Source organism: Accipiter gentilis, chromosome W, assembly GCF_929443795.1.
Source record: "Accipiter gentilis chromosome W, bAccGen1.1, whole genome shotgun sequence".
NCBI lineage: Eukaryota > Metazoa > Chordata > Aves > Accipitriformes > Accipitridae > Astur > Astur gentilis.
This window is the reverse complement of record NC_064918.1, coordinates 4,402,150-4,425,591: the sequence shown is the minus strand read 5'-3', so window position 1 is coordinate 4,425,591 and position 23,442 is coordinate 4,402,150. Positions and strand designations below refer to the sequence as shown.

Here is a 23,442-nt window from a genome sequence, read left to right as displayed (position 1 = left end):
ATTTGGGAAAATTAACTCAATTTATTACAAATCAACCAGAGCAAGGTAATGAGAAATAAAACGAGATCTCAGAACACCTTCCCAACCACCCCTCCCTTCTTCCCGGGCACAACTTCACTCCCGGATTTCACCACCAAGCCCCCCCCAGCGGCACAGAGGGACAGGGATGGGGTTTATGGTCATCACACGTTATTTTCTGCCGCTTCACCTCCTCAGGGCGAGGGCTGATCACACTCTTCCCCTGCTCCAGCATGGGGTCCCACCCACGGGAGACAGTCCTCCACAAACTCCTACAACGTGGGCCATTCCCACGGGCTGCAGTTCTTCACGAACTGCTCCAGCATGGGTCCATTCCACGGTGTGCAGTCCTCCAGGAGCACACTGCTCCAGCGTGAGTCCCCCACGGGGTCACAAGTCCTGCCAGAAAACCTGCTCCATGGGCTCCTCTCTCCACAGATCCGCAGGTCCTGCCAGGAACCTGCTCCAGCGCGGGGTTCCCACGGGGTCACAGCCTCCTTCGAGAACCCACCTGCTCCGGCGTGGGGTCCTCCATGGGCTACAGGTGGATATCTGCTCCACCGTGGACCTCCCTGGACTGCAGGGGGACAGCCTGCCTCACCAGGGTCTTCACCACGGGCTGCAGGGGAATCTTCGCTCCGGCGCCTGGAGCATCTCCTCCCCCTCCTTCTTCACTGACCTTGGTGTCCGCAGGCTTGTTTCTTTTACATGTTCTCACTCCTCACTCCGGCGGCTGTTTCTCTCCATCCCAACTTTTTTCCTTCTTAAAAATGTTATCACAGAGGCGTTACCACTATCACTGATTGGCTCGGCCTTGGCCGGCGGCGGGTCCGTCTTAGAGCCAGCTGGTATGGGCTCGCTCTCTCTCGAACACAGGGGAAGCTTCCAGCAGCTTCTTACAGAAGCCACCCCTGTAACCCCCCCCCCCCCGGCTACCAAAACCTTGCCAGACAAAACCAATACAGACCCCTTAGCGTGTTATTGGTGTGGTCAACCGGGGCATTTGAAACGTACGTGCCCTCAACGCATAGCAACGCAGCCTCAATCTATAGCAGCACTAACTAACGCCAGTCAGTCAAACTTTCCTGGGGTCTGTAACAAGTGTGACAAGTTCAGACACGAAGCCAGCGACTGTCAATCAAGATTTAAAAAAGATGGAATGCCGTTGACACTATATCCAGGTTTGCAAGTTGCTGAAGCCTCTGTCCACAAAAGCTGTAGCTACACAAAGACATACGAAATATACATGATGTACAAAAACTTGTCGGAGACCTACAGTGGATTCAGCCTTATTGTGCTATTACCAATACAGACTTACAGCCGCTGTTGGATTTATTGCAGGGCGGCAAAAGCTTAACTTCTGCAATACAACTAAGTGCATCGGGGCGGCAAGCCTTGACAGTAATTGAGCAGAAAATTGTGAGAAACTATGGACTAGGGTATTGTTATTAAGATTTATGTTAAGCTCAATGTAAAAGTCAGGAAATCGCTCATGCAAACAGCTACCAGACACCGCCTGTGTAAAATAAGATAAGATAACCACAATCATTTACCATTGTGCAAGATAACCGCCAGGTATCCAGGAACGGACAGAAACAGGACAGACAACCCCATATAAGGACATATGAGTAAGAGATTAACTATGGGACAAAGGAGAAAAACTTCTTACTTCGGCCTCAAAGAGGCAGACATCGACCCCCTAACAACAACTGAAACATGCGCAGAGTATCTCCACTACTTCACGAACACGGAAGTAAAGGTGTATAAAAAGGGACTGTTTGAACTGCTCAGTACGGCAGTTGGTGGAGCGCAGACTCCCCTGCCGTCCAGTGCTGTATTTGCTCATATTCTACTTGCTATAATCAATAAAATTTTAATTGGATTATGATCCCTTGTGGTCGCAATTTATGACAAAATCACATCATCCATGTCTGGCAGATACGTCCCTGTCCTGGGTTCAGCTGGGATAGAGTTAATTTTTACAGGAACCTGGGAGGTGGGGGCATAGCCGGGGCAGCTGACCTGAACTAGCCAAGGAGCTATTCCATACCATGTGACATCATGCTCAGTATATAAATGGGGAGCGGGCGGGGGGGGGGGGGTGGGGGGGTGGGGTGGTGTCTGTTTTTCGGTGGGGGAAGTGGCGGAGCGTCGGGTCCCGGGTGGTGAGCAGTTGCACTGTGCATCACTCTTTTTGTATACTTTTTTTCATTACTGCCGTTGTTGTTGTTGTTGTAATCTCTTTGCGTTTGTCCCAGGAAACTGCCTTTATCTCAACCCTCGAGGTTCCAGTTTCTTTTTCTTTTCTCTCCTCCGTCTCCTCCCCATCCCACCGGAGGGGGGCGGAGGAGTGAGTGAGCGGCTGTGTGGTCCTTTGTTACCGGCTGGGCTGAAACCACGACAGTCTTTTTTGGCGCCCAACGTGGGACACGAAGGGTTGAGATAACGACAGAGCTGGCCAGAGCGTGTTGAAACAAATTTGTCAAACGCATTTCTTGGATAAATAGATGTTAGTCACAATGTTGTTTCATTTGTTTACATGGTGGCGTTTTGTAAGCTCTTATATGGTCTATGTATTGCCTGTAGTTGCGTATCTCATCTCTGGGAGAGTGATTGGGATTATCATTTTGCTGTACTGGGCAATGTCGACTTATGAAATGATTACATCACTGGTCATGAGGATAAGCTGGTATCTGTATGAGGCAGTGATATCATTTCCATACTTTGGGCACCTTCTGTCGGATTTTATTGGTAATTACACCCAATCCATGGGGAAATTAGGGGGGGATACCTCCCCCCGTCCGTTCACCTCCCTTTTCTCCTTCCGACTAATTACAACAGCTTTTGAGAATTTTGAATATCCTTGGGATGTGCAAGCCAGTGTGCTGTTAGTGCCATGCCTCCTGAATATGTTTCAGGTCTTCTTTAGGGCTACAAAAAGGCTCTTTAAGAGTACCACTCAGAGATCTCCCCCAAAGCTGGATACTCATGGGTGGCACGGCATGTGGGAGGATGTGGGCAGGTATCTAGAGAACTTCTCACCGCCAGTGACTTGGAAGTTCACTCCCGAACAACTACAGAACCCTCATGAAGTGACAGAATATTTGAAAGAAAAATGCTGTGGCTATCCCAGACACATACAACTCACTACATTGTGCTGGGCCCTGGCCAGTATGTACCAAACACTGCTTGATACTAGGCAGCACCTTCAGGGAGAAAAGATGGAAAACAGGACAACAGACACTGTGGCTGCCCCTACCCCAACAACAAGCACCATAGCTGCCCTACCCCGGTGACAGACACTGCAGCTAAACCAGAGAACCAATCTGTGCCAGTATCAGTTGCCCCTGTACAGAAAAAGAAACACACAAAGAAATCAGTTCGCTTAGTGAGAGATGAAGATGAACCAGGGTCATCGCGAGAACAGGAGGAAGAGGCAGAACCTGAAATAATTACCCAATCTCTATCCATGAGTGAGTTGCGTTACATGCGAAAAGATTTTAGCTGCCACCCAGGTGAGCACATTGTTACCTGGCTGCTCTGATGCTGGGATAGCGGGGCTAGTAGTGTGGAATTAGAGGGTAAGGAAGCCAAGCAGTTGGGGTCTCTGTCTAGGGAAGGGGGCATCGACAAGGCGATTGGGAGAAAAACACAAGTCCTCAGCCTCTGGAGGCGACTTCTGTTAGGTGTAAAGGAAAGATACCCCTTCAGGGATGAAGTTACATGTCACCAAGGCAAATGGACCACCATGGAGAGAGGTATCCAGTACCTGAGAGAATTAGCCGTGCTGGAGGTGATTTATAATGATCCAGAAAATGCGCAGTCACCCACAGATCCAGATGAAGTCCAATGCACACAACCGATGTGTCGGAAGTTTCTACAAAGTGCACCACCAACCTATGCCAACTCATTGGCAGTAATGTCCTGGAAAGAAGGCTATGGACAAACGGTGGATGAATTGGCTGTCCAACTCCGGCAATATGAAGGAAGTCTCTCTTCCTCCCTAGGGGCCTGTGTCTCAGCTGTAGAGGAGTTGTCCCGAGAGTTCCAGCAATTCAAAGTGGATCTGTCCTCCTCCTCACCTGTACAGGCCTGCATCGCAGTTATTGGGAGTAAGCGTTCCTCTGCCCAAGAGAGAGGAGAGAGAAAGTACACTCAACGGGCTAACCTGTGGTTTTACCTGCGTGACCATGGAGAGGACATGAGGAAGTGGGATGGAAAACCTACCTCAGTCTTGGATGCACGGGTACAGGAGTTGCGAGAAAAAGCAACCAGAAAAGAGAATTCTTCTTGGAAAACTGCTGCTCCAGTTTCCCGTGAGCAGTCCCCCAGGATGCAGTAGATGGGCTGATCTCATTTCTGATCCCCTTGAAGGGACTTCTGATTCACGTGTGCAGAAAGTGAGTAAGGGATATTCTAACCAGGATTAGAGGGGCCCTGCCTCCAGCCAGGTGGAGGAGAGGGACAACCGAGTCTACTGGACAGTGTGGATTCGATGGCCTGGCACATCAGACCCACAGGAATATAAGGCTCTAGTGGACACTGGTGCACAATGTACCCTAATGCCATCAAGTTATAAAGGGGCAGAACCCATCTGTATCTCTGGTGTGACAGGGGGATCCCAAGAGCTAACCGTATTGGAAGCTGAAATGAGTCTAACCGGGAATGAGTGGCATAAACACCCCATTGCGACTGGCCCAGAGGCCCCGTGCATCCTTGGTATAGATTATCTCAGGAGGGGGTATTTCAAGGACCCAAAGGGGTACCAGTGGGCCTTTGGTGTAGCTGCATTGGAGACGGAGGAGATTGAACAGCTGTCTACCCTGCCGGGTCTCTCCCAAGACCCTTCGGTTGTAGGGTTGCTGAAGGTTGAAGAACCACAGGTGCCAATTGCTACCACGATGGTGCACCGGCGGCAATATCGCACCAACCGAGACTCTCTGATTCCCATCAATAAGCTGATTTGCCAATTGGAGAGCCAAGGAGTGATCAGCAAGACTCACTCACCCTTTAATAGTCCCATATGGCCCGTGCAGAAACCTGATGGGGAATGGCGACTAACAGTAGATTATCGTGGGCTGAATGAAGTCACGCCACCGCTGAGCCCTGCTGTACCAGATATGTTAGAGCTTCAATATGAACTGGAATCAAAGGCAGCTAAGTGGTATGCCACAACTGACATTGCTAATGCATTTTTCTCCATTCCTTTGGGAGTGGAGTGCAGGCCTCAGTTTGCTTTCACTTGGAGGGGCGTCCAGTACACCTGGAATCGACTGCCCCAGGGGTGGAAACACAGCCCCACCATTTGCCACGGACAGATCCAGGCTGCACTAGAAAAATGTGAAGCTCCAGAGCACCTGCAATATATTGATGACATCATCGTATGGGGCAACACGGCAGAAGAAGTTTTTGAGGAAGGGAAGAAAATAATCCAAATCCTTTTGAAGGCTGGTTTTGCCATAAAAGAAAGTAAGGTCAAGGGACCTGCGCAGGAGATCCAGTTCTTAGGAGTAAAATGGCAAGATGGATGTCGTCAGATCCCTGCTGACGTCATCAACAAAATAGCAGCTATGTCCTCACCGACTAATAAAAAGGAAACACAGGCTTTCTTAGGTGTTGTGGGTTTTTGGAGAATGCATATTCCAAATTACAATCAAATTGTAAGCCCTCTCTACCAAGTTACTTGGAAGAAGAACGATTTTAAATGGGGGCCTGAGCAACGACAAGCCTTTCAACAGATTAAGCAGGAGATTGTTCACGCAGTAGCTCTTGGGCCAGTCCGGACAGGACAAGATATTAAAAATATGCTCTACACTGCAGCTGGGGAGAATGGCCCTACCTGGACCCTTTGGCAGAAAGCACCTGGTGAGACCCGAGGCCGACCTCTGGGGTTTTGGATTCGGGGATATCGAGGATCCAAGGCTCGCTATACTCCAACTGAAAAAGAGTTCTTGGCAGCATATGAAGGAGTTCGAGCTGCCTCAGAAGTGGTTGGTACTGAAACACAGCTCTTCTTAGCACCCTGACTACCAGTGCTGGGCTGGATGTTCAAAGGGAAAGTTTCCTCTACGCATCATGCAACTGACGCCACGTGGAGTAAGTGAATCGCACTTATCCACTGGCAAATGCCCTATGGGGGTGGCTACAGCAATGGAAGAAGGGCAATTGGCAGCACAGAGGTAAACCCATCTGGGCTGCCACACTGTGGCAAGATAGTGGTAGAAGTACATCACGTAGATGCTCATGTACCCAAGAGTCGAGCCACTGAAGAACATCAAAACAACCAGCAGGCGGATCAGGCCGCCAAGATTGAAGTGTCTCAGGTGGACCTGGACTGGCAACGTAGGGGTGAGCTATTTATGGCTCAGTGGGCCCACGATACCTCAGGCCATCAGGGAAGAGATGCAACATATAGATGGGCTCGAGATCGAGGGGTGGACTTGACCATGCACACTATCGCACAGGTCATCCATGAACGTGAAACGTGCTGCAATTAAGCAAGCCAAGCGGCGAAAACCCCTGTCGCATGGAGGGCGATGGCTGAAATATAAACAGTGGGAGGCCTGGCAGATTGACTATATCACACTCCCACGAACCCGCCAAGGCAAGTGCTATGTGCTTACAATGGTGGAAGCAACCACTGGATGGCTGAAAACATACCCTGTGTCCCATGCCACTGCCCAGAACACTATCCTGGGCCTTGAAGAGAAAATTTTATGGCAACACGGCACCCCAGAAAGAATCGAGTCGGACAACGGGACTCACTTCCGAAACAACCTTGTAGACACCTGGGCCAAGGAACATGGCACTGAGTGGGTATATCACATCCCTTATCACGCACCGGCCTCCGGAATAATTGAACGATACAATGGACTGCTGAAAACTACATTGAGAGCGATGGGGGGTGGAACTTTCAAGCATTGGGATACACATTTAACAAAAGCCACCTGGTTAGTTAATACTAGAGGATCTGCCAGTTGGGCTGGCCCTGCCCAACCAAGACTTCCACATACTGTAGAAGGGGATAAAGTCCCTGTAGTGTGCATGAGGAGTATGTTAGGAAAGACAGTCTGGGTTAGTCCTCCCTCAAGCAGAGGCAAACCCATTCAAGGGGTTGTTTTTGCTCAGGGACCTGGGTACACCTGGTGGGTGATGCAGAAGGATGGGGAAGTTCGATGTGTACCTCAGGGAGATTTGATTTTGGGAGAGAATAGCCAGTGAATTGGGCTGTATGATATTTAACTGCTAAATAACCTGCCAATGCATGTCATTGTATCTATAGTGTCTATATGCCATATCAAGGGTATTATTTTGAGAATTATCCAAATGACTACAGGATGGACTTTTGAAACTGAGCCAAGTACAACAGCGATAGAACTTGAACTGGCACCCAGCAATTCCCTCAAGATCAACATCTTCGACCTGCAGACCAAGGGCATGAGTTGCACCAAATGTACTAGCCACAAGTTCCAGAGACAACATACAACGACCCAACATCTCACACCATCTCTCTCTTATCCTGAAGAACTGTTACAACAGATAGAGCCCCAAAATTGATGGACACATTAGAGGGATAGCCCATAGGCTAAAGGAACACCGTGTGTGTGTGTGCGAGGTCGGGGCGGGGGGGAGTCCATATACTTATATATAAGACAAGGAAAGTAGTAGTGGTTGATTGGGAAAAAATGTAAGATCTGGGCATGATGTAGATGGTATAGAATAAGGGGTGGATAATGTCCTGGGTTCAGCTGGGATAGAGTTAATTTTTACAGGAACCTGGGAGGTGGGGGCATAGCCGGGGCAGCTGACCTGAACTAGCCAAGGAGCTATTCCATACCATGTGACATCATGCTCAGTATATAAATGGGGAGCGGGCCGGGGGGTGGTCTCTGTTTTCGGTGGGGGAAGTGGCGGAGCATCGGGTCCCGGGTGGTGAGCAGTTGCACTGTGCATCACTCTTTTTGTATACTTTTTTTCATTACTGCCGTTGTTGTTGTTGTAATCTCTTTGTGTTTGTCCCAGTAAACTGCCTTTATCTCAACCCTCGAGGTTCCAGTTTCTTTTTCTTTTCTCTCCTCCGTCTCCTCCCCATCCCACCAGAGGGGGGCGGAGGAGTGAGCGAGCGGCTGCGTGGTCCTTTGTTACCAGCTGGGCTGAAACCACGACAGTCCCTGATTTGGCCATAAATTTATATATATATAACTTAGATAAGGAAGTTGCAGGAATTTTGGTTCAGTGGTTTGAGCAACGGGAACAATACCTATTGATAATAATATAATGGATATTCTCACCTGTTAACATGTCAAAAACGGTAGTCACTAGAATTGAAGCTCTGGGAACGTGCATTGAAAAAGCAGGGGCAAGGGCGACACAAATTTCAGGGAAGCAAATGGACAAAATTATTTTGCCTGTGTTGCTTGATATTGTGAATAATGCCATGATGAAAAATGACTGCCTTGCAGTAGCTCTGATGGGTTTTAATGGGGAAGTGGACAATCACTACCCCCCTTACCCATTGTTTAAAACTATGTTGACAATGGAACCATGCTCTATTTGCAGTGAAAGCCCACTGGAGGCAATTACCGTTTTTACTGATGCTAGCAGCAGAACAGGTAAAGCGGGATTTGTATATCTTCAGGATGGATCCTGGAAATCCGAAGTTGTTCTGTCAGAGGGGTCAGTACAGGTGCTTGAGCTATAAGCCGTATGCTCTGTTTTCAAAAAATGGGATAAAACACCTGTCAACGTTGTTTCAGATTCTCAATATGTCATTGGGATAGTCAAACGTATGCATAGATCCTTGCTAAAAACTGTAAGTAATAAGCAGCTGTTTATGGCACTTTTGAAATTATGGATGTTATTAGAAAGACGGACAGACTTATTTTTTATCGATCATATTCGTAGCCATACAACATTGCCGGGATTTATTGTGGAAGGTAATGCGCGCACGGATCGACTGGTAGTAGCCAATGCAAACATCTGTTTTAATACACCCATACCTGATTTGTTTGGACAAGCACTGCTCTCCCATAAATTTTATCATCAGTCAGCAAAAGCGCTGAGTAAGCAATTTGATCTCCCATTGCAGCAAGCCAGAACTATTATTGCTGCTTGCCCTGACTGTGCGAACATTCCAAACTTACAACCACAAGGGGTGAAACCCCAGGGACTATCACCGTTGCAAATTTGGCAAACAGATGTTACGGAGTATCCCAGTTTTGGGAAATATAAATACGTTCATGTATCTATTGACACATATTCGAACCTTATGTGGGCTACTGTTCAAGTATCAACTAATGCCAGATCCGTAATTAAGCACCTTTTGGCAGCATTTGCTGCCATGGGAGTGCCAACAGAAATTAAAACAGACAATGGCCCGGGATATCGCGCACAGTCATTAGAAACATTTTTACAGCTGTGGGGGGTAACTCATAATTTTGGCGTACCCCATAATTCTACTGGTCAAGCTATCGTTGAACGTGCACATCGGACCTTAAAAAGGATCGTTTACACATTTTAAAAATGGGGGAAGACATGCGGCATTGTACCCCCCTGAGGAGATTGAAGTAGACGGACACCTGTAATCTTGAAAGCAGATGACAGTTGACCCTTTATTGCTAAAACACACACATACTTATAGTCACATATTCTGCAAAGTCACTGTCCACGCACACAAGCATAGAATATGATTGGTTATATCGACACTGTCCACGCGCATAAACATAAGATATAATTGGTTATACTAACTGTACACGCACATAAACATAGGACATAATTGGTTATACCAACTAAAAAATGCAAAACTTTTCTCAGTCTAATTGGTCAAGATAAACTGCCAAATTGAGGTTCTTTGTGCCAAGTTCCCTTTATCGTGGAATGCGCACCTGTGTTCTTCTAATTGGCATCTTTCTTTTTTTTTGTCTTCTTGTTTATTCTGTTCAAGGCTTTCTAAAAGCGTCTGGAATGCTCTTGTGATCATTAGCTAAATATGTGTCCACAATTCCCCCTTTTTTGTCAATTAATACAGCCTTACTTGATCTATCAATTAATTTTTAAACACATTGCAACCTACAAGGCACACAAAATACAAAAAAAAACCCACTACAAGATAAATCAAAACTATCTTAACTAATGATTTAAGAGCAGCTCTATTTTGTAAGGTTGTGTGTCTAATACTATCTATATCTAACAGTACATCAGATAATGCTACACCAATCTGTATTCAGGGACCCCCTATTAAACCTGTGAAAAAAGGTTTGCTTGGTGTTACTGTACTGAGGCATAAGCAATCTTGTCCGATCACGTCGGCCAGGGTTATCCAGATGTTTACTTTGGTTTGCGGCAGTATCCATGACTACGTCCATCCGAGGACTGTGAGGAAGATGGACCATCCGTACATTCTTGTGCCATCTTGCTTCGCAAACTTAGCCCAGCAATTGGTAGGTGCCAGCTTTGCGTGGGCATCCCCACGGAGGCAATGGTAGCCTTGCCTTACACCAGCCCAATGCTCTTTGGAAAATCCCGGTATTTATACATTTGCAGAGGAACGGATTTCAGCACACGTGGCCAGTGGGTGCCAAAATCCACCTCAGTTGCAACATGGGAAGACTATGACGCATGTGCTCGCTGGCCAGGTACGCTGCACGAGTCATAGCCATCCTGTCTATTGGTTCATGGGCTTTGTGATGCGGTTGCAATGCACAGAGAATCTTGACCTGTTATGTTAGCCAAGGTGACCTACATGTTAGTTTTTGGCTGAGGTGGTATTCATATTGCCGCACCCTCTGGGATGCTCCAGATGATGATGGTCATACAAATCGAATGGGAGTCCATTGTGGGCCTGTATCTGTGGAAACACAAGCATAATCTCGCCCCCAGGTTATTAATGGAAATGGACCTTCCCATTGCCCTGTTTCTAGATTATTAACTAAAACCATGACCTTACCCCTAATTTTGGCTTTAGCTAACTTTTCTGGTGGAGAGACATTCCCTACTCCCCCTTTTTGTATCTCGTCAATTAACACCTGCTGTATTGCCCTTTGCAAAGATCTATGAACACAATTAATTAAACACAGTAAAAGCAACATTATACCTAATAAAATACATAAGAATAAAAGACTGTTCAGGTAATGCCAATGACACACAAAAAGAGGTTTGATTAATAGCTTTAGCTAGTGACACCCAAACATTCTTACTGTCCCATGGCGTATCAATCACCAGTGTCACTGTCATGCTGCTTACTACAGTCAGTGTGTTCCATATCAATCTCAGCATAAGGTTTCGTCCATTTAGTTGGAATCCACTTTGGCCCATTTTCTGTAATAACACAAGCATAACCTCAGCCCCACGTTATTACTTTAAAAGGTCCCTCCCATTGCTGACACTCAATATTTTTAACCCAGACTTTCCACCCATTATCAATATTTTGAATCCCACTATTCATTGTTTGAAAATGGCGAACTACAGGGGGAACAACTGACTCTCCACACAGAGTCAAAAAATTCATCACATATATTGCTTTCATGAGTCTATTTGAAGGAGGTTCCCCCAATTCCCCCGTTTTTTGTTTTTCCAAAAAATCTTTTAATACTTTATGAGTACATTCGATTATAGCTTGACCTGTGGGAGAATGAAGAATGCCGGTAATATGAGTAACTCCCCATTGCTGAAAAAATTCCTGAGTCTGTTGTGCTATAAAACATGGTCTGTTATCTGTTTTTATCTGGGCTGGGACACCCATTACTGCAAATGCTTGTCGTAAGTATGTTTGTAGATGTCGACTTGTTTCGCCCGCAAGTGCTGTGGCTCATACCATCAAGGAATATGTATCAACAGAAACATGAACATAACACAATTTTCCAAAAGCTGGTACATGAGTCACATCAGTCTGCCACAATTGCAAGGATTGCAGACCCCTAGGATTTACAGCGCCATCTCCGTGCCCAGATAATTTCTGGCACTCAGCACAGGATTGAATGATGGCTTTGGCATCTGCTATAGAAATTTGAAACTGTTTGGCTGGTTGGTGGAAAAAACTATGAGCTCCATGTGCCTGCAGAAGTTTATTGGGGGGTGGCCCAGTCCATACAGGATTAGCTAGTAAATCAGCTCATTTATTCCCTTCTGTGATCCATCCAGGCAAACTGGTGTGACTTCGCACATGCATTATATAATAACACTTTGTCCATTGGTTTAACAGAAATAGCAACATCTTAAATTTTTCAAACAATGTGATGTTATCAATTTCTTTCAAATAAGCCCGTCTCAAATGTTTTACTACACCTACCACGTATAAAGAATCAGCAATAATATTGACCTCATCATCCTGCCACTTTTTAAATACTTCTATTACAGCTTGAAGTTCCACCACTTGGGGGGAGCCTTCACATGTGACAATGTGATTTTTCCATACCTGACCTTCTTTCCAAACTACTACTGCCTTTCCTGTTTTTCCACTGCCATCCGTAAATACTGTAGGACCATCAGTAGGTAACTCTGCACACAATTCTTTTTCTTCTAGTTGTATATTCTGTAGCAAGGTAAACATTTTGTGTGCAGGAAGATGAATATCTATCTTTCCTTCGAAATCTGCAAAAGCAATTTGTAAAGTTAGGCTATTCTGTAGACACCATTGTAAATAGCCTTGAGTCAAAGGAACGACAACCGTGTGTGGTTCTTGCCCACAAATCTCAATAATCCGATGTCTCTCCTTTATAATTAATTCTGAAATAATTTCAATTAAAGAAAATATGTTTTTTTGGGCCTGGTGAGCTAAAAAGATCCATTCTATTATTAACAAGTCTTTGTGACTCCCCTCCCATTGATATATGATCCCAAGGGGTTGTTTTTCTCGGTTTAAAATGCTAAGATTAATGTCAAGATTTTCTTTAATCCTAAAAGCCTGACTCTGGGATATTATATCTGCTATCTGTTGTAATGCTTGTTTACCTTGAGGGGTCAATTGCCGAGGTGCCGTTAAGGTAGTGTCGCCTCGTAACATTTCAAATAAAGGGGTCAGAAGCTCATTATCTATTCCCAACAGTGTTCAAACCCAATTGATTGTCCCCAGTAATTTTTGCACATCATTCAATGTTTCAATCTTGTCTGTAATTTCCAGTTTTTGTGGAACTATAGTTTTTTCTAAAATCTTCCAGCCTAAATATTTCCATGGTTGCATTTTTTGTACCTTTTCTGGTGCTATTTTTAAACCAAAATTAGACAATTGTGTAGTCAGTTCTTTGAGCTTTTCGGATAACTCTCTTTTCCCTGCTATCAAGATATCATCCATATAGTGATAAATAATCAAGTCTGAATTTTGTTGTCTGAACCCTCTTAGAGCTTGGGATACATAGGACTGGCATATGGTTGGAGAATTTTTCATTCCTTGTGGCAGAACTACCCAATGATAACGTTCCATGGGTTCCTGTTTGTTTATGGTGGGGATAGAAAAGGCAAATTTTTCTGCATCTTTCGAGTCTAAATATATTGTAAAGAAACAATCCTTTAAATCAATAATCAAAATGTTCCATCCTTGTGGAATCATAGTAGGCGTGGGTAACCCTAATTGAAGGGCTCCCATATTTTCCATTACTTCATTTATTTTTCTTAAATCATGCAATAGTCTCCATTTCCCAGATTTTTTTGGAATGACAAAAAGTGGTGTATTCCAAGGGCTCGTGGTATTCACCAAGTGCCCTTGTTCCAATTGCTCCTGTACTAACTGTTTCAAGATGGCGACCTTAGATTCAGTCAGTGGCCATTGATCTACCCAAACTGGTTCCTCTGTTTTCCATTTCAGTTTTAGGCATGGTTGCCCGTCAATGGCCGCGCCACAAAATTGTCTCCTGTACTAAGCACACATCCCATTTGACTTAATGCATCCCTACCTATCAGGTTCATAGGGATATTGGTTACATAAGGTTTGATATAAGAAACTGAATTTTGACAAATCAATTGGATCATATATTTGCTTTGTCGAGTTTTTGATAATCCTCCCACACCAAATAGTTTCGAATACATCTCAGAAAGCTCCCAAGTGACAAGCCAGTCCTCCCACGACAGAACCGTTACATCTGCTCCAGTATCCACTAATGCTTGTAATATTATTTTTTCTGGCCTGTTCTTTGCATTTTGTAACTCTACTGATATACTAGGTTTTGTTTTATCGATCTCCATTGACCACATAATTTGAGCTTCTAATCCTGTAGATCCAAACCCTGCATTGCCACACTGTTGATTAACCTTACATGGTACATTTGCTTTAAAAGGGACTAGCTGTGCAATTCTGCTTCCTTCCTGTATCGATACTGGTGGAGATGGTGTCCAAATCATAGCATAAATGCGACCTGTGTAGTCTGCATCAATCACCCCGGGAAGCACAAAAATTCCTTGTAATGTTATACTAGACCGTCCCAACAACAGGGCACTAAGCCCATTACCTAATGGTCCTTGTGCGTTTACTGGCACATGGTGTACCTGAGAGTTCCATAGCAGAATGGTTTCTATTGTTGAGACATCCACTCCGGCACTTCCAGCTGTTCGGGCTGGCAATTCTGCCAGACATCCTTCTTGGCGCCGTTCTGGAATCCTTTCAGAGCTGTTGGGGTCATCGCACCACTCCTCGCACTCTTCTTGTAGTTTCCCAGCGACGGGGTACCTTGAGGTGGCAGAGCTACATCTTCATTTGTGAAACGAGATCTACATTGGTTAGCATAATGTCTCCCTTTATGATAACGAGGGCATATTTTAGGCCCAACTTCCACTTTGTTTCGCCCCTCTTTACACTGAAATTGCAAATGTCCCAGTTGTCCACATTTATAGCATTTCTTATTTTTTGTATCCATTCGCATGGCTACAGCAAAAGCATTGGCCATTAATGTAGTTTTATGCTCCAAAGACCCAACTTTGTTACAGGCCTCTATCATATCTACTAGTGTCACTTTTCCTGGCATCGACTGTAATATTTTTTTACAGTCTGCATTTGCATTTTCCACGGCCAATTTTATTATCAATGCTTCTTTGGCATCAGCATTATCTATTTGCTTTTCAATAGCATCTCGCAGACGATCAATAAAGGACATATAAGGTTCCATATTACCCTGCCTTATACTTGTAAATGATTGTTCTGGCTTTCCAGCTTCAGGCAAGGTTACCATTGCCTTCAGAGCTAAGGAAGCTGATTCTTGTAATGCTTCCACCAGTAGCCTTGCTTGCCTATTAGCATCTGCAAAGTCACCAGTCCCCATCATATGTGCAGCAGTGATCATATACCGCAGATCTCCTTCTGGGCGGTTGAAATTTCTTACTGCCGCTAAATCACATAATTCTGCCCATTTCACCTTCCATAATAGACGCTGAGTCGGGGTTAAAATCATTGTAGCCAATTGTGTACAGTCAAAGCCCATTAAAATTTGACCAGAAAATACATTCTCCAATAACACCTGACTAAACGGAGCAGACAGTCCATTAGCCATTACTGTTTTCCGTACTTCTTTTATTAAATCCCAATTGAAAGGTTGCCACACGTTTGGGGCATTCTGCCTGACTGTAACTGGAAAAGCCACAGGATTTAGACCTTCGGTTAACATTTTATCATTTATGTCCTTCCATCATTTTTTTATAGCTTCTCCTGGGGATGTATCTGCCTCATAGGGAGATGCAGAGGGGATAGGTCTCTGCTCGAGAGGCAGGTTGCGTAAAGGTTGATCGTTGCCCCCATTAATGACATCTCCCTCGGTGTTTAATTCCTCATCACTATCCGAATTATTTACCACCTCGCCACCCACACTTTCCTTTCTTTCCGGGGTAACTTCAATTGAAATTTTTGCAGTGGCAGCCACCTCCTTTTCTGCCTTAAGGGCTTTCAATGCTTCCAGCACCAATCTCCACGTAGCAGAGATTTTTCTGATCCTTCATGTCCCCACGCGATACAAAGTCCCAAATTACTTTTCCCATTTCTTCCCAATTTTTAACTTCAAAGACTTCTACGTTCGAAGTGGGGGCACCATGGTCCTTAAGCCACTTCAGCATCATACGTAAAGTATTTGAATCATACTTAATCCCTCTCACGGAGAGGATATGCAAAAGCATTTGTACAATTGCCCCTTCTTCCACAGACATCTGGGCACCCATTTTAATCCTTCTAGCCACTCACCTTACTTCCAAATGAGCAGGGTGATTGATCTCCCAGGAGAATTTTGTCTGCTCAGTCCAGCTGGCTAGACGATCGTTCGGCTAGAGTCTCCTCCGGACGCACCTCCAGCAATTCCAGTGTTTTCTCGGCCCGCAATCATGTCGGGGTCACCATTTGAGGAGACTGAAGTAGACGGATGCCTGTAATCCTGAAAGCAGATGACAGATGACCCTTTATTGCTAAAACACACATATACTTATAGTCACATATTCTGCAAAGTCACTGTCCACGTGCACAAGCATAGAATATGATTGGTTATATCGACACTGTCCACGCGCATAAACATAAGATATAATTGGTTATACTAACTCTGTACACGCGCATAAACATAGGACATAATTGGTTATACCAACTAAAAAATGTAAAACTTTTCTCAGTCTAATTGGTCAAGATGAACTGCCAAATTGAGGTTCTTTGTGCCAAGTTCCCTTTATCATGGAATGCGCACCTGTGTTCTACTAATTGGCATCTTTCTTTTTTTGTCTTCTTGTTTATTCTGTTCAAGGCTTTCTAAAAGCGTCTGGAATGCTCTTGTGATCATTAGCTAAATATGTGTCCACACAGCCACACCTAGGCTCCAAAAGGAGTTTAGAAATCCGAAGGGGGGTGTGGGGGGGTGTCCACTCTGAACTTTGTGACTCAATGGGAGGGTCCTCTTTACTCTTTGCATCTCTGGTCTCTGTGTGAATCATTCTAACTCGATTCCAACTCAATTTTCCTTTGTATGTTTCTTCCATGCAGTAATTAATAAGGTGAACCTTGCCATCAAACTTACTGAACCTTGTCAAACCACTGTTAAACTTTGTTAAATTCCATCAAACTTACCGAACTCTTTCAAATTATTATTTTACCTTGTCGTGGTTTCAGCCCAGCCGGTAACAAAGGACCACGCAGCCGCTCGCTCACTCCTCCGCCCCCCTCCGGTGGGATGGGGAGGAGACGGAGGAGAGAAAAGAAAAAGAAACTCGAACCTCGAGGGTTGAGATAAAGGCAGTTTACTGGCACAAACGCAAAGAGATTACAACAACAACTATGGCACTAATGAAAAAGTATACAAAAAGAGTGATGCACAGTGCAACTGCTCACCACCCGGGACCCGACGCTCCGCCACTTCCCCCACCGAAAACAGAGACCACCCCCCGGCCCGCTCCCCATTTATATACTGGGCAGGATGTCACATGGTATGGAATAGCTCCTTGGCTAGTTCAGGTCAGCTGCCCCTGCTATGCCCCCACCTCCCAGGTTCCTGTAAAAATTAACTCTATCCCAGCTGAACCTAGGACATTATCTGTTGGAGCGGCGGAGGAATGCACATAAGACGACCCAATATGAGTGATAGAAGTGATTCAACTTTATTTGCACGGATAGGTCATATTTATACAGTTTGTGATAATTATGCCTACTAGTCCTAATATGATTGGTACATTGCTAATGTTTATTCATTACTAAAACACACCCACTTGTGGCTGGCAGCTATGCATGTTCAGTAACTTTCTCATGAGAACTTCTTCAAAAGTTACTTGTGAAGTTATGCCAAGGTCACACTGTTTTTACCTTTCTCCCGATAACGGCAAGACCAGCTGCTGTTTTTCTCCTGCTATCAGTAAAGCCAGCTATTTTCGGCCAAGGCCTAATCTTGCTGCTCAAACTGACATTCTTTCACACAGAACTCTGCTCGCACAACTTTTCCACAGGCCCATGTCCTTTTTCAGCAAGCCAGTTCCCAACAATTCCCCCTTTTTCTTTTTGTGCGAGTAGAGCTTGGTGTGTCAGCTTTGAGACTCCTTTCATCATGCACCCATACACAATTTTAACTATTACACAGATTAATATCAATATACCCAACCACCGTAAGGCTTCCTTAATCAATGACATTAGCCATGGTGTTATCCCGCCGAATATTGATTGTAACACCCCATCAAACCAATTAATTTCTTGCTGGATTTTTTGTGTATGTTTTTTCAGCCAATTTATCTGTTTGTGAATAGATTGAGAATGATCACTTAAATTAAAGCAACACATCCCCTCAACATCTTCACACCCATGACCTTGTGCCAGCAATAGAAAATCAATAGCTGCTCTATTTTGTAACACTGCATGTCTTAAACTTGACATGTCCTGCATCATCTCTTCAAGGACCTCTGACATGGCCCTAGCCTGCTTTACTGACCAACAAGCGAGTTTATTCAATTGATTCAAAGCACGAGCCGTCCCTACACTTGGGAACATAGATGCAAAAATTTTAGTTGTAACTGACCATAATTCAACATTATCATCACAATTATGACCAAGTTGAGTTATGCTCCTTTTGCTTCTGGGTAATAATCGTGATATTTTAAGCCAATTCCGATGTGTTACTGTAAGTAAGGCCAATTTACCAATATAGCAAGGTCCTCCAAGAGGATTCTTTGGGATTCCGCCCCATGCTCTATCTCCACAAATCAAAAATATTCCGGGCGGTAAAGCTTTAGCTGAACCTTTTACTTTCAACATTTCATTGGCATCATTCATACTCCATCCATAGGCTCCAAGTGTTGTAGTTTTATTAAATTTGCCACAATGATGATTAATATCGAAACTTGTACTGTAAGGAGAAACAATTGTACCACTAGCTCCATTTATAAATGGATTGTCATCCCAACCAATTCGACTACTCTTTCCTAACCAGCGTGCCATTTGCATTGCCTGTGCAGTGAATTTATTAAAGTTACCAAAAGTGATGCAAGTATGAGTTGTATTCTCATATGTACCGTTGCCAATTGCTTCAGAACCTAAAAGGTCTAGTTGCTGTGGATCCCAGGGTAGAGTATGATTTAATTGCATAATTAAACAAGCTGATTGACTTGCTACATCTATTCCATTACAACTTTTGCTATTATCTATCCATCCTAGAAAGTCAGAAGAATCTAAATGAGGGTAACCTATCAAGCATGTTTTAAAGGGTTCTGTTGCAGTTGCCAAACTTAAGCAAAAATCAGTCTGTCCCGTCCTATTCGCCCACGCTATCCAGACGTTTGTCTGACCCGGTACTGGAACTGCTTTCAGTGGAACAAGAAGGGAGAACAGTAGCGGGAGCAGGCGCAGCTTTGGTCCATCTAGACGGCACCCATTGAGGTCCTGTAGAAGTAATAACACACATATAACCTTTCCCCATGTATCGTACTTCAACGGGTCCCTTCCATTCACCCGTTGCCAAATCCCTATAATACACCTTCATTGGTTCCTTTTGTTCTAAAGTAGCAACTCCTGAATGAACTTTGACCGGTGGTTCATCATTCTCCCCAAATATGCGTAGGTAATTCATAACAAATAATGTTTTAGCCAACTTTTCCTGAACATCACACACATCTTTAAATTTCTGCAAATATTCTTTCAGTGTCTGGTTAACCCGTTCTACAATAGCTTGTCCTGTGGGAGAATGTGGAATGCCCGTAATATGCGTCACCCCCCATTGTTGACAAAATTTTCTGATCTTTTCACCAGCATGCGCTGGTCCATTGTCCGTTTTTAATTTCTGAGGCACTCCCATGACAGCAAAACAACTTGTCAAATGTCGGACAACGTGCAGCGCCTTTTCTCCAGCTTGTGCCGTTGCCCAGATAAATCGACTGAATGTATCTACAGTCACATGCACATATTTCAAACGACCAAACTCAGATACATGGGTAACGACCATTTGCCAAAGTTCATTTGGGCCCAGTGCGCATGGGTTAACTCCAGTCCCTAAACCTGGTCCGTGATGGCTACACTCAGGGCATGCTCTCACGATTCCTCGGGCTTCTTCGATTGTAATACTAAATTGCTTATATAAACCTCTTGCATTTTGATGAAATACGTTGTGAGTTTCTTTGGCTTTTACAAAGTCATTCATAGGTACAGTTACGGTAACTAATTGGTCAGCTTTATCATTTCCTTCTCCCAGTCCTTCCTTCCACATGTGACTTCTAATGTGAATAACTGCATAGCTTTTCTGTCTCTGTCGTAATGCCGATTGTAATTGAGGAAACAATTCAAATAGCGAGAATTCTTGATGTCTTTGATCCTAGCATCTTCAATCCTTTCCAAAACTCCAGCAACATATAATGCATCTGTCACAAAATTCAATTCTGTATCATGCCATTGTAGAGCTGCCCAACTACTGCTGCTAATTCCAGTGTTTGCAGTGAGTCTCCTGGCACTGCTGCAAGGATATGATGATACCATTGATTATTTTGAAGCCATGTAATTGCTGCTGTACGTGACCTTTTTCCAGCATCGGTAAATATGGTAACTGCGTCTGACAATGGTTTTTCACTTCATTTTGATGGCATTATCCATGTATTTTGACTGACCCATTGCAGGACTGGTGCTTTAATTGAATCGATAGTTATATCATTTGCTGTTGACAATAAACTCATTTTTAAGTCCTCTGACTGTCGCAAGCACCACTCTAAATTTTCCCTTTTAATAGGTATTCTGATAATTCCTGGTTCCGATCCAGTAATTTGTAATATTCTTGTCCTTCCTTTCCTAATTAGTTCTGCTAAAGTCTCTAATTTCCTCTCAATCGTTTTTTGTGGTTGCAATCCTGTAAATAACCATTCCAACACTCGGACCCTCTCCCCCTTTTTCTTTTTGCACTGGGTCAGTGCACCAATTAATTGAGAAGGTCCATGTATAATCTTTAAATCGACAGGAATACGCGGATCTCGACGATCTACCCACCTTTGTGTAATTTGTTCGACAATTGCCTTGATAACTTCCTGTTGTCTGGAAGAAAGGTGTACAGGTTTCGCTGGATCTGTCCCTTGTAATAATGGCCTAAGTTCTTCTAATTGTTCATTCAGTATACCAACTATTGGTCGCAACCATTGTAGGTCTCCCATCAATTTCTGTACATCGTTTAATGTCCGTAGTTCAGTGTGCAGGGTTAACTTTTGAGGGCGAATTTGAGATTCTGAAATATTCCAGCCAAGGTATTTCCAAGGTGAAACCCTCTGTATTTTTTCTGGAGCAATGACTAAACCTTCCTTTCTTAAAGTCTGCGATAAAAATTGTTCTTGTTGTTTTGTAAAACAGTCCTTTTGAGCTATCAGGATGTCATCCATATAATGATAAATAAACGCTGTCGGCCAGGCCTCCCGGACAGGACGTAATGCATTGTCCACAAATAATTGACAAAGAGTTGGACTATTCTTCATACCTTGTGGTAACACTGTCCATTCATACCGTTGTGCAGGTGCCTCTCTATTAATCGAAGGTAGAGTAAATGCAAATAGCTGAGTGTCTCGCTGATGTAAATGTATGGTGAAGAAACAGTCCTTAAGATCAACTATCAATAGAGTCCAATGATCTGGTAACATAGCAGGATTGGGTAGTCCAGGTTGTAAAGCTCCCATTGGTTGCATTTGAAAATTTACTGCTCTTAAATCTTGTAGTAATCTCCAGTTTCCTGATTTCTTTCTTATTACAAAGACTGGAGTATTCCATGGACTTGTTGATAACTGTAAATGTCCTTGTTGAAGCTGTTCTCAAACAAGGTTATGAGCTGCATGTAGACTTTCCTTTTTCAACGGCCACTGCTCGATCCAGACTGGATCATCTGTCAGCCACTGTAATTGGATCAGGAAAGTCCATTCTGCAGTGACCGCCATTAAAAATGCTTGTCTGTAGTAAGGATCACTCCCATTTGATCTAAAACATCCCTTCCACCAAGAGCTTGTACTCCTTGTGGAAGCAACACCACAGTCACAAAGGCAGTTGTTGTTCTCCCGTCTATGATGATAGTAACTGTCTCTGCTACACTGCACCGATGTAGATCCGCCGACACCTTCAACCCCGGTAGTCGTAGGAACCAAGGGCCAATTCTCCAGCCAACAATCCTGTGACACGATGGTAAGGTCGGCTCCCGTATCAAATAGTGCTTCAATGTGAACAGAATGTCCATAATTTTCCATTGTAATCCTCATTACCGGTCGCTCGTTCATTGCCATGGTTAACATGGTTAGTCCTCCAGTAGATCCGAATCCATCATTTTGTCTTACCTTCTCAGAACATGGGTGTAAGTCCTTAGTTAGCTGCGGCACAGGGACCAATTGTGCAATCCGACTGCCGGCTGGCACATGGATTGGTGGAAAATTTGTTTGCAGTACGATTGATATCACGCCAGTGTAGTCAGCATCAATGACTCCTGGTAAAATAAACAGTCCTTGTATTCCGCTCGATGATCGTCCAAGTAATAATGCTCCATAGGTTTTTCCATTAATAGTTATAGGTCCATGAATATTTGTAGGAACTTTTTGTGGTCGTGAGTCCAGTAATGTAATATCTATTGCTGTTGCCAAGTCCAGCCCGAGGCTTCCTTTTGTGGCTGGTTGCAGGGACTCTGTAGAAATGGGTTTGCATTGTTTTCCACCGGTAGATGGCTCTGTTCCCCCGTCGATGGAGTCTGAAGAGCTGGGGCGGCTATTGTCCTCGCGCGGCAACCCGACGCGCTCGATTGTCCGTTTCCCGTCCGCTTGCAGACGCTGGTGCTATGATTATTCACTTGACAGTTCTCGCACCAAACTTGAGAAACTCTACAGTGCCTTCTCATATGACCTTCTTGCCCGCAGCGGAAACATTTACTTCTTGATTGTATCGATGATCGGGGTCGCATCTCAGGCTGGTGCAACGGAGCTAAGGCTGCGAATGCTTGCTGCTGTGCCTGAATCAGATCTTTCCCTAATTCCCACACTGCTTCCACTAACATCGCTTGTCGACCCACTGGAACTCTACTTAATCTATCTAGCATCAGTTCTATGGTTGCATCCCCCGGTAAAGACAGAATTATTGCTTTAGTTTCGGGATTAGTATTTTCATAAATGCACTGTCTTAATAAAGCTCCCCTCATCCATTCAGGAACATCAGACTGATCGATTGCAGATGTCACTCTATCTACAAATTTCCCAAAAGGTTCATCTCTGTTCTGTTTCATTGACATATATGAAGGTGACACTGGCTGAGTTTTCACATTCCCTATTGCTATTCTGGCCGTTCGCATAGATTCCAAGCATACATCTGGACCATGTTGGATTTGAACATCAATACTAGCAAATCGGCCTGATCTCATCAGTTGCTCAACAGTAACCCCATAAAGCGGGTCTCCCCGTTGACGCAGCTGATGCATTGAAATCTCACAATGCTGCTGCCAGTGAGCTTGCCATAATAACTGCTGTGATTGTGTCATTATCATTCGGATAACTCCTTTAATA

At 44.3% G+C, this 23,442-nt stretch overlaps 2 protein-coding genes across 2 annotated transcripts in view; one reads left to right on the top strand and one right to left on the bottom strand.

Moving 5' to 3' along the window:
• Window positions 1–23,442, top strand: part of LOC126035342 (uncharacterized) — a 171,909-nt gene that overhangs the window by 3,564 nt on the left and 144,903 nt on the right. The gene's annotated exons all lie outside the window — the stretch shown is intronic.
• The window catches only part of LOC126035341 (uncharacterized), a 274,404-nt gene that overhangs the window by 224,711 nt on the left and 26,251 nt on the right, over window positions 1–23,442 (bottom strand). The window lies entirely within an intron of this gene.